Consider the following 10,020-nt stretch of genomic DNA (forward strand, 5'->3'; position numbering starts at 1 on the left):
CCTGACTCGTGGCGGGAACCGTAGAGTTCTTCTCCAGCAGGTTGAACGCGCGTCGTCAGTTGCGCGGGGCGGCGCGAGGTCAAACCTCAGCGGTTGGGAGTGGCGGGGGATAAACGGGCAACGTCTATAGTGACTTACTATTGAGTCTCTTATTTTTTGCTAGATTAAATTTTAATAAAATTATTTTTAAGAGATTTTATTTTCACTCGCCTTCGCTTGAAGCAACGGTCAAGCATCTTACAAAAAAGCCACGACTGTGCTGATTTTGCTGTGGCATCCATCTGAAACACTAAGCCATTGAAATGTCCTGTCATTTTTCTTGACATGTTGCCAAATAAATGATTAAGACAAATCATTTTTGTCAATATTCTTCTATAAGAATCACTCGTGGTTTATTTTTGTATGTTTTGTTGTGCTTTCAGTATTATGCTGACTCAGATAGCAAAGACAGGTTTAAAAGTTGGCAGGTGGAACATCTGCAGACATTTGTGTGGCTACCAAATCTGGCCATTTTATCCATAAAACAAGATCTCGTCCTCTGAAAATATTCTCACAAAACTTTTAAGTTTGAAGCTCATGATGAAATGGTCCACCGAGTACTGAATCATTTAATCTGCACCTTCTTGTGGGGTTAGTGATGCTTGGTGTTAAAGTCATTAAGTAGGCCAGAGAATGAAGCCAAAGTCAAATTTGCAAGAATAATGTCAAACGGGCACTCAGAAATCAAACTGATCGACCAGGAACATGAACACATCAGCTCTTTATATTCACACGAACTTGGGAGCAAAGTTATGATAACAAAAGTAAAGAAACTCAGCTCACAAGCAAAGGAAATGATCATTGATCCAGCCACTACCTCGTCATGATTGTAAAGAAATTCTCTAAGATGACTTATTTACAAACATTGAAAAATATGAGGGAAAAAATGTACTGAATGATAAATTATTCACCGGGCATCTGCAGAAGTGAGAGACATCAACCTTCGTTGTTTTCTTCCCAGCAACTGATCCAGTGTAGAAAGATTTTGCATCAGTGATGAGTTACAGTAAAAATGTGTATCACATCGTGATATCGTGAACATATGGTTTTAGTTAGTATTCAAGTCAGAAAGAGTAGCATTAGGAATAATTTGCATAAAGATCGAGGAAACTACATGCACTAAATGATTAGTGTTTATTTAAACAAATCACAAATAGTTATTTATCCAAACAATGATTATGTTTAGATAAACACAGAAAAGGTTATACTTATCTAAACAACAACTACATCCACATGGTTTTGACATGCGATCTAAGTGATCCATGTCAGTTGTTAGAATCAGGATTCAAAAAATATGAGATACTAATATTATCAATGTAAAATGATATAGTTCTTACATATGAAGCAAGCATGCCTCCATAAGATATAATCAAGGAGGAGTATTACCATACCACCTCGAGCATTGAACAGATAGAAAATCAAAATTTGATGAGAAATTTGTTGTTTCATTTCTCTTTAGATGTGATAAAGAACAAACAAAAAGAGAGTTATGGAACAGAAGCACTTTACCAGCATATTCTGGTGCTAAGAACCCAAAAGTTCCGGCAAGTTTACTTGCCAAAGAATTATTTCCATCAGGAGCAAGTTTTGCGAGTCCAAAATCAGAAATTTTTGCTCTGTAGTCATCGCCAAGTAGTATATTGGATGATTTAAGATCTCTGTGGATGAAGCACTGGCTAGCAAAGTAATGAAGATACTCAATTCCTCTTGCAACATCCAAAGCAATGTTAAGCCTCTTCTTCCAAGACAAGGGTTCCACTTCGAGATCTTTCCATTCAAAAAGATGCTTGCTCAAAGCCCCTGAGGCATATACTCATACACTAGACGTCTCTCACTGCCCTCCACAGAGAAGCCCAATCTAGACACCAAATTGCGGTGTCTCACCTTTGAGAGAACAGCTATTTCTGCTTGGAACTCCTCCAAGACTTTGTTATTTAGTACAACTGATTGCATTCTCTTAACTGCTACCATTGTTCCATCACGCAACTCTCCCCTGTAGACTACTACAAATCCTCCCCGGCCAAGCACATTCTCTGGTGCAAAGTTTTGTGTCGCAGTACGAAGAATCTGAATTGATATTATTGTTGTGCAAAGAAGGGGGCAATACCTCTCAACCTTTCTGAACCGCGGAAGAAGAGGAAGAGAGAAAAGAGATCGTGCGGAACAACAAGACAAAGACGCACAAAAGAGAGCAAACACCAGGAAGGAGAAGAAGAAGAGAAAGAAAAAGAGTTACCGTGGTTCGGCGACTTGCCTACTCCACAAAACGGCCGAAGCTTTATTAGAATTCTCTTCTACACAAGAGAATCACATCTAATGATTCTTGTGTTTTCTGATCTACAATGGGTTTACAATGATCCCTATAAATACTGCTAAACCCCCAGACCCGGTAAAAACGTAACAGAATTTGTTATGAAAAACATAACAAAATTCTGTTATATAAAATCTTAACAGAATTTTATTACGAAAAATCTTAACAGATTTTTCTTCCATGACATCCCTTCATCCAAATATGAGTCACTCGTCAACAATCTCCACCTTGGCGAATATTCACCCCTTCGAAGAATACGAATATCTGGACAAAACTCCATCTGGATCTCTGGGTCTGGGCTTCCTTCCTCTAGCATCTAGAGATATAGATCAAGTTCAAGCAATGCTTAAACTTCTCTGTGGTCACCGGCTTTGTCAGCATATCTGCAGCATTGTCTGCAGTGTGAACCTTCTCAAGTTGAATTTCCCCGGAAGCAATCAACTCTCTGATCTTGTGAAACCTCACATCAATGTATTTGGTTCTCGCATGATACACCTGATTCTTCGCCAAATAGATAGCACTCTGACTATCGCATAACAACTTGACTCCACCTTGCTGAACACCCAACCCTGTAAGCCATAAAGCTTCCTTCGCTGCTTCAGCTGCTGCCATGTACTCGGATTCCGTAGTAGACAATGCAACAATAGATTGTATCATAGATTTCCAACAAATAGGTCCTCCTGCCACAGTGAATACGAATCCTGTAGTAGACCTCCTGTTATCTAAATCTCCTGCATAGTCTGCATCTACGTACCCAGCAACTAAAGGATCTTCCGGTTGTCTACTGAACATGATGCCATAATTAGTTGTATTTCTCAAGTATCTGAAAATCCATTTCACTGCATCCCAATGTGGTCGACCAGGATTTGAGAGAAACTTGCTTACCATACTAACTGCTTGCGCCAAATCTGGTCTCGTGCAAACCATGGCATACATCAGACAACCAACTGCACTGGCATAAGGAACCTTTGACATCTCTTGGATCTCGTCATCCGTCTTTGGACACTGTGTACTGGATAACTTGAAGTGATGCGCCAGGGGTGTGCTCACCGACTTTGCATTCTTCTTGTTGAACCTATCCAACACCTTCTCCACATAGCTACGTTGAGACAACCATAATCTCCCTGCAACTCTATTCCTGTGAATCTCCATCCCAAGAATCTTCTTGGCCTCTCCCAAATCTTTCATGTCAAATTCCTTGCTCAGTAGCCTCTTCAATTTGTCAACCTCTCTCATCTTCTTCGCAACAATGAGCATGTCATCTACGTATAGTAGTAAGAAAATCAGTGATTCATCTTCAAGGCCCTTCACATATATGCAGCAGTCATACTCGCATCTCCTATATCCGTTTTGAATCATGTATGAATCAAAACGTTTGTACCATTGCCTAGGAGATTGTTTCAGTCCATAGAGCGATTTCTTCAACTTACAAACCAACTGCTCTTGTCTGGACTGACTAAATCCCTCAGGTTGTGACATAAAAATCTGCTCCTCCAAATTTCCATGAAGAAATGTCGTCTTCACATCCATTTGCTCCAAATACAAATCGTAATGTGCCACCAAAGCCAATACCGCTCTAATTGACGTATGTCTTACCACTGGAGAGAAAATTTCTTCATAGTCAATCCCCTTTCTTTGTGAATACCCCTTTGCTACCAACCGAGCCTTAAACTTCACTTCTTCTCCCTCTGACATTGCTTCTTTCTTCTTGAATATCCACTTGCACCCTATAGCTTTCTCTCCTTCAGGAAGTTCCACTAGATCCCACGTTTGGTTTTTATGCAACGACTCCATCTCCTCTGCCATAGCACCCGTCCACCTGTCCTTCTCAGAGCTATGTATTGCCTCCTGAAAAGATGTAGGGTCTCCGCTACTAGTGGTAAGTGCATAAGATACCGAGTTTTCGAATCCGTATCTAGTGGGTGGTTTTACGACTCGTCTCGTTCTACCACTAGCTATAGTGCGATGCTCCATGTACTCTGAGCTAGAATCATCGAAGTCATGAGTCTCTAGCTCCACTTGCACAATATCTTTCTCTTTGTTGCTTTGTGGTGTTTCCTTTCCTTCTTCCTGAGTACGTTGTAACATAGCTTTCTCGTCAAACACCACATCTCTGCTGATCACCACCTTGTTTGCCTTAGGATCCCAAAGTTTGAAGCCTTTAACTCCTTTCTGATAGCCCAGAAAAATGCATTGCTTTGACTTTGCATCCAGCTTTGATCTTTCCTCACTAGATATATGCATATAGGCTGGACATCCAAAAACTCGAAGATGAGAGTAATCTACTTGATTCCCTGTCCATACTTCCTCTGATACTTTGCCTTCTAGTGCTGCCCTTGGTGATCTATTAATGAGATAACATGCCATATTAATTGCTTCCGCCCAGAAATTCTTTGCAAGCCCTGCATTCAGCCTGAGACATCTTGCCTTCTCAATGATTGTCCTGTTGCACCTTTCCGCTACCCCATTCTGCTGAGGTGTCCTGCGAACCGAGAAGTGCCTCATTATCCCATGTCGCTCACAAAATTCGTGTACTCGATCCCATTATCTGACCTAAGGCATTTGATCTTCCTTCCGATTCGGTTTTTACTCACTTTTCCACAATTTAAACTTTGAAAAGTTTCGACTTGTGATGCATAAAGTATACCCATACCTTTCGTGAGAAATCATCAATAAAACTCACAAAATACAAGTGCCCTCCACGTGATGCTACACTGGCGGTCCCGGAGATCCGTATGTACGTAGTCTAGAATCCCCTCCGTCTTGTTTGTTGCCATCTTAAATTGTACTTTGCTCTGTTTCCCAAGAACACGGAATTTGCGTAATTCAAGCTTGCACGTTTGACACCCTTCAAGAAATCTCTCTTGTGAAGTTCTAGCATCCCACGTTCACCCATATGCCCTAGCCGCATATGCCACAAGACAGTACTATCTGATTCAGACTCCACCGAGGCGACTCCACCTACAATTGTAGTCCCTATCAACTTGTAGATGTTTCCTGCTACCTTTTGTCCTTTCATTACCGTCAGAGCTCCCTTGCTGACTTTCATCACCCCGCTCACTGATTTGTAATTACAACCAATACCATCCAGTGTGCCTAGTGAGATCAAGTTCTTCCTTAGCTCTGGTATATATCTGACATCACATAAAGTTCTGATCACACCATCAAACATCTTGATTCTGACATTCCCTATGCCGATAACCTTGCATGATGCATCGTTTCCCATCAACACTGAACCAGAATCCACTGCCCTATAGGTGTCAAACCAATCCTTGTTTGGAGTCATGTGATATGAACATGCAGAGTCTAAAATCCATGCATCCGTTAGCTGCTCCGAACTTGACATAACTGATAGCATATCTCCATCACCGCTTTCTGAATTTTCTTCTTCAACTATGTTTGCAGACTTTGCCGAACTACTTTTGTTCTCTGCAACATATTTCTTTATCTCTGGATAATTTTTCTTGATATGACCTTTACCTCCACATTTGTAGCACGTGATCACCTTCTTCCTTCTCGACTTAGAACGAGTCTTGTTGTTGTTGTCATATCCATGTCGAGATTTGCTCCTACCACGCTCTTGGTTGCTATTTACCACAAGTCCTTCTCCTTGAGAAATTTCATCGCTTGTTTTCTTCCTTTGGTGAAAACCTAGCAACGCACTTGTGATCTCCTCCAATTTGAGAGTTTCCTTACCCCACATCAAAGTAGTAACCAAATTCTCGTACGTAGGAGATGAAGGTAGAGAATTCAACAACATCAGCGCCTTGTCTTCGTCTTCGATCTTCACATCAATCCGCTTCAGATCACTTACAATCTGGTTGAATACGTTGATGTGTTGGCTCAGATCGGTTCCTTCTGTCATCTTCAGCCCGAATAATTTCTGCTTGAGATACAGCTTGTTTGTCAATGATTTTGACATGTACCGGCTTTCCAGCTTTTGCCAAACTATCACCGGTGACTCCTCGTCCATGACATGGTACATCACGTCATCCGTAAGACAAAGTCTGATTGTTGCTACTGCCTTCGCCTGAAGTTCTTCCCAATCTGATTTCTCCATGCTTTCCGATTTTCTTTCTCCTAGCGCCTTCGCCATGCCTTGTTGCACCAACAAGTCCTTGACCCTTCTCTGCCATAATCCAAAGTTTCCGGTTCCGTCAAACTTCACCATATCAAACTTCGCAGAAGTCGTCCCCGACATGTTGAAGAAATCTGCCAAAAACCTGGAGCTCTGATACCAATTGTTGTGCAAAGAAGGGGGCAATACCTCTCAACCTTTCTGAACAGCGGAAGAAGAGGAAGAGAGAAAAGAGATCGTGCGGAACAACAAGACAAAGACGCACAAAAGAGAACAAACACCAGGAAGGAGAAGAAGAAGAGAAAGAAAAAGAGTTACCGTGGTTCGGCGACTTGCCTACTCCACAAAACGGTCGAAGCTTTATTAGAATTCTCTTCTACACAAGAGAATCACATCTAATGATTCTTGTGTTTTCTGATCTACAATGGGTTTACAATGATCCCTATAAATACTGCTAAACCCCCAGACCCGGTAAAAACGTAACAGAATTTGTTATGAAAAACATAACAAAATTCTGTTATATAAAATCTTAACAGAATTTTATTACGAAAAATCTTAACAGATTTTTCTTCCATGACATCCCTTCATCCAAATATGAGCCACTCGTCAACAATTATTAAGTTCCCCAATTCAATCACATGTGTATCTGCCAAGTAGTTTATACTATGAAGCAAACTAACAGCAGTTCTGTTGGAATTATTTTCAACTGTCATCTTAACAAAATTATCTGGATCAGAAGAGTTTTGGGGATGAACAACAATGAAGCTTGGTACAGAAAAGGGGTTCTTCCCCTTCTTCCATCGCAGAAGAAACGAAATGCCTAGTAACAAAACTGACACCACAACTATAACTGGAATTGTAATGACAACGACGTTAGTGCTGGAAGTTGAAGTTGGACTTGTAATGCTTGATGATAAGTTTGATGATGAGCTAGGCTGGTTTGATAGGCCACTGATATAATAAGATGAAGAAGAACTGCCATTGTTCAACAATGAATTACCATTAAGAATCACTTCCACACTGTTCGGAAACTGTGGAACTGGAGGAGAGATATTATTTGAAGCAAGATTCAGTAGTTTCAGAAACTTTAAGCTCGTCAGGTCCTCAGGGATTGTGCCACTGAGATTGTTTCTCCCAAGCAAAATTTGAATAAGAGAGTTTAAGTTTGCAAGAGAGGGACAGATGGTGCCATTCAGATGATTGTTCGGCAGATTAATAACAGATGTGTTGCCATGAGTGCAGGATACTCCGATCCATGTACCAACAAAAGAATCATTTCCGTTCCAAGAATTCGCAAGGCTTAGTGGGTAGTCAACTGCATCAAGGAAATCCAAAAGAGCTCCAACTGATGGTGGGCAAGGAACACCAGGTGTGGACTGGCAAAATGAATTATAAGAATATGTGAAATCACTGAAGCTGACCTTAGGAATTGGCCCCATGAAATAATTATCATCGAAGTGCAGAGATTGGAGTTTCAGTAAACTTGTTAATTTAACAGGAACAAGTCCTACGAGCTGGCTATCGTTGAGCCACAACCATGTCAAGGAAGTCAAGGAACTAATCGAATTGGGGATGCGCCCTGTGAATTGATTTCCATGGAGCCAAACATCCTTCAGCATAGTCATTGAAGTAAAAACTTCAGGCGAGCCTGTCAGGCCTCCCTCTTGATTGTTTAACCACAGAATCTGCAAAGGCAAGCCAGTATAGTTCACCGGAACCTCTCTGGTTAGATTGTTGTAAGACAACTTCAGCATAGAAAGAGAATGCAAATTGCCTAAGAAATCTGGCAGTGGATCGATGAGGTTACACTGCATTGCAGATAAGTTTACCAATTGAGCTGAATTTCCCAAATCCGGCGGGCAGCATCCACCCAGTGTTCTGATTCAAGGGGTTCTTGTCCAAAGCTAGAACCTGCAAGCTATCAAGTCCAACAAAAAAGTCTGATGGAATGGTAGTAAATTGGTTGTTGTCGAGATAAGCAGCCTGCAAAAGAAGGCAAAGGCCCGGTTAGATTGTTCCCTTGGAGGCCGATGCTTTCCAACATGGATAGCTTGTGGAAATCCGATAGGAGAGTGCCGGCCAAACCAAGATTCTTAGTCTGGATCTGAGTGACCCTTGAGTTGTAGCAGTAGACATTGTCCCAGCGCGGACTGCCACAAGGATCTTGGTTGTTTGCTGGCCATCTGAGGAGCTCTGCATTGCTCAATCCTTTGTGGAACTCCTCGAGAATGGCACAGTCGCCGGGTCAGTTATTGCCAAGGTCACGGAAAAGAAGACGAGAAGGAGAGATAAAGAAAGGGTTTTGAACCATGATCCCCAATCCATTCTGCATCCAGAACTGAAGGAGGGAAAAACTAGATCAAATAGACAAACAGAGAAGAGATAAACCCTAAAAACGATGATTGACGAGAATAACTGTACTCACAAAGCTTAATCTTCAAGGTGAAATAAAAAACTAGGAGGAACCCAACTTGTCGAAGCTATTCTGGCAATTCAGAGCAGATACTGAGATAAGAACGAACTCACAGATAAGCATCAATGAGCATACTGGAAACTTTAAAGACTAAAAAAATTGCTGAAAATTTTGCATAAAAAGTAAAAGAACATCTAGGAGAGAAAGAAGCGAGTGCTCACAAGATCGCAATCGCCACTTTGTGGGCAAAAGCGAAGGACTACATCGCGATTTGGCATCAACTGTCTTTCTCTCTGAGACCATCGTGAGGCAGCAGAGGGCATCCTCCCGAGCTATCAGACCCCAGAAGGAATCCAGTTCAGGAGTAAAAAAGACAGTGTCTTTATTGGATTCCCGTATGCTCCAAAACATAATGCACTCAAAGATTTGATTTTTATCCCAGTTACAAAACTTAATCGAAGAAAAATAGAAATCACAGGGTGCGATTAGGGAGAATGCAGATGTCTCTTTTTTATTAACCAGGCATGACTGCACCTGATGATAGTAGATGACGATTAAGCATCCAAATCGAGGGAATTCACAGAATTTGTTGGCGCAAAACTCAAGAGGCGATGATCGCTTTGGAGTTTGTGCACAGAATTTAACAAAGCTAACTGATTAAATTAAGAGAAACCTTCAGCAGATGCATTGAGCTGGAACCAGTAACTTGCGGCAAGCCAAACAAGAAAAATAAAATCATTCAACAAGAGGAAATAGTGGATCATTAAACTCGAACTGTTTAGCCGACACACTTATCCTGCGTCCAAATGCTTTTCTAGATAGAAGCAGGGCCCAGTAACTGTTTGAACGAAGTACCACATTTGGTGGTCACTGTGAATGCCTCACTAACTAGATCAAACAAAAACATTATTGATCAATAATCTATTAAATACTCAAGCAGTAGGAAACAGAATACGATTGAATCAAAATTTATCAATCAGAAGCGGCCAAGATTGATTGACGACGAAAACAGCAACAATAATGGATAAACAGAGAGAATAATTATGAAAATTGTCAGATTCTGACCTTTCTAGATAGTCAAAGATCAATCATCCCTTATCGTTCTATCAGTCATAGTTTTGTTCTATTTGTTAGTGACCCACATGCTACAATAAGCACATTGTATATAATTCATGGAAG

General features: G+C 41.1%; 1 pseudogene; it reads right to left on the reverse strand.

The window, feature by feature from the left end:
* Positions 1-743: 743 nt before the first annotated feature.
* Positions 744-8,673, reverse strand: LOC122035729 (annotated as a pseudogene).
* Positions 8,674-10,020: the final 1,347 nt, after the last annotated feature.

The sequence above is a fragment of the Zingiber officinale genome, unplaced genomic scaffold (assembly GCF_018446385.1).
Source record: "Zingiber officinale cultivar Zhangliang unplaced genomic scaffold, Zo_v1.1 ctg100, whole genome shotgun sequence".
Taxonomy (NCBI): Eukaryota; Viridiplantae; Streptophyta; class Magnoliopsida; order Zingiberales; family Zingiberaceae; genus Zingiber; species Zingiber officinale.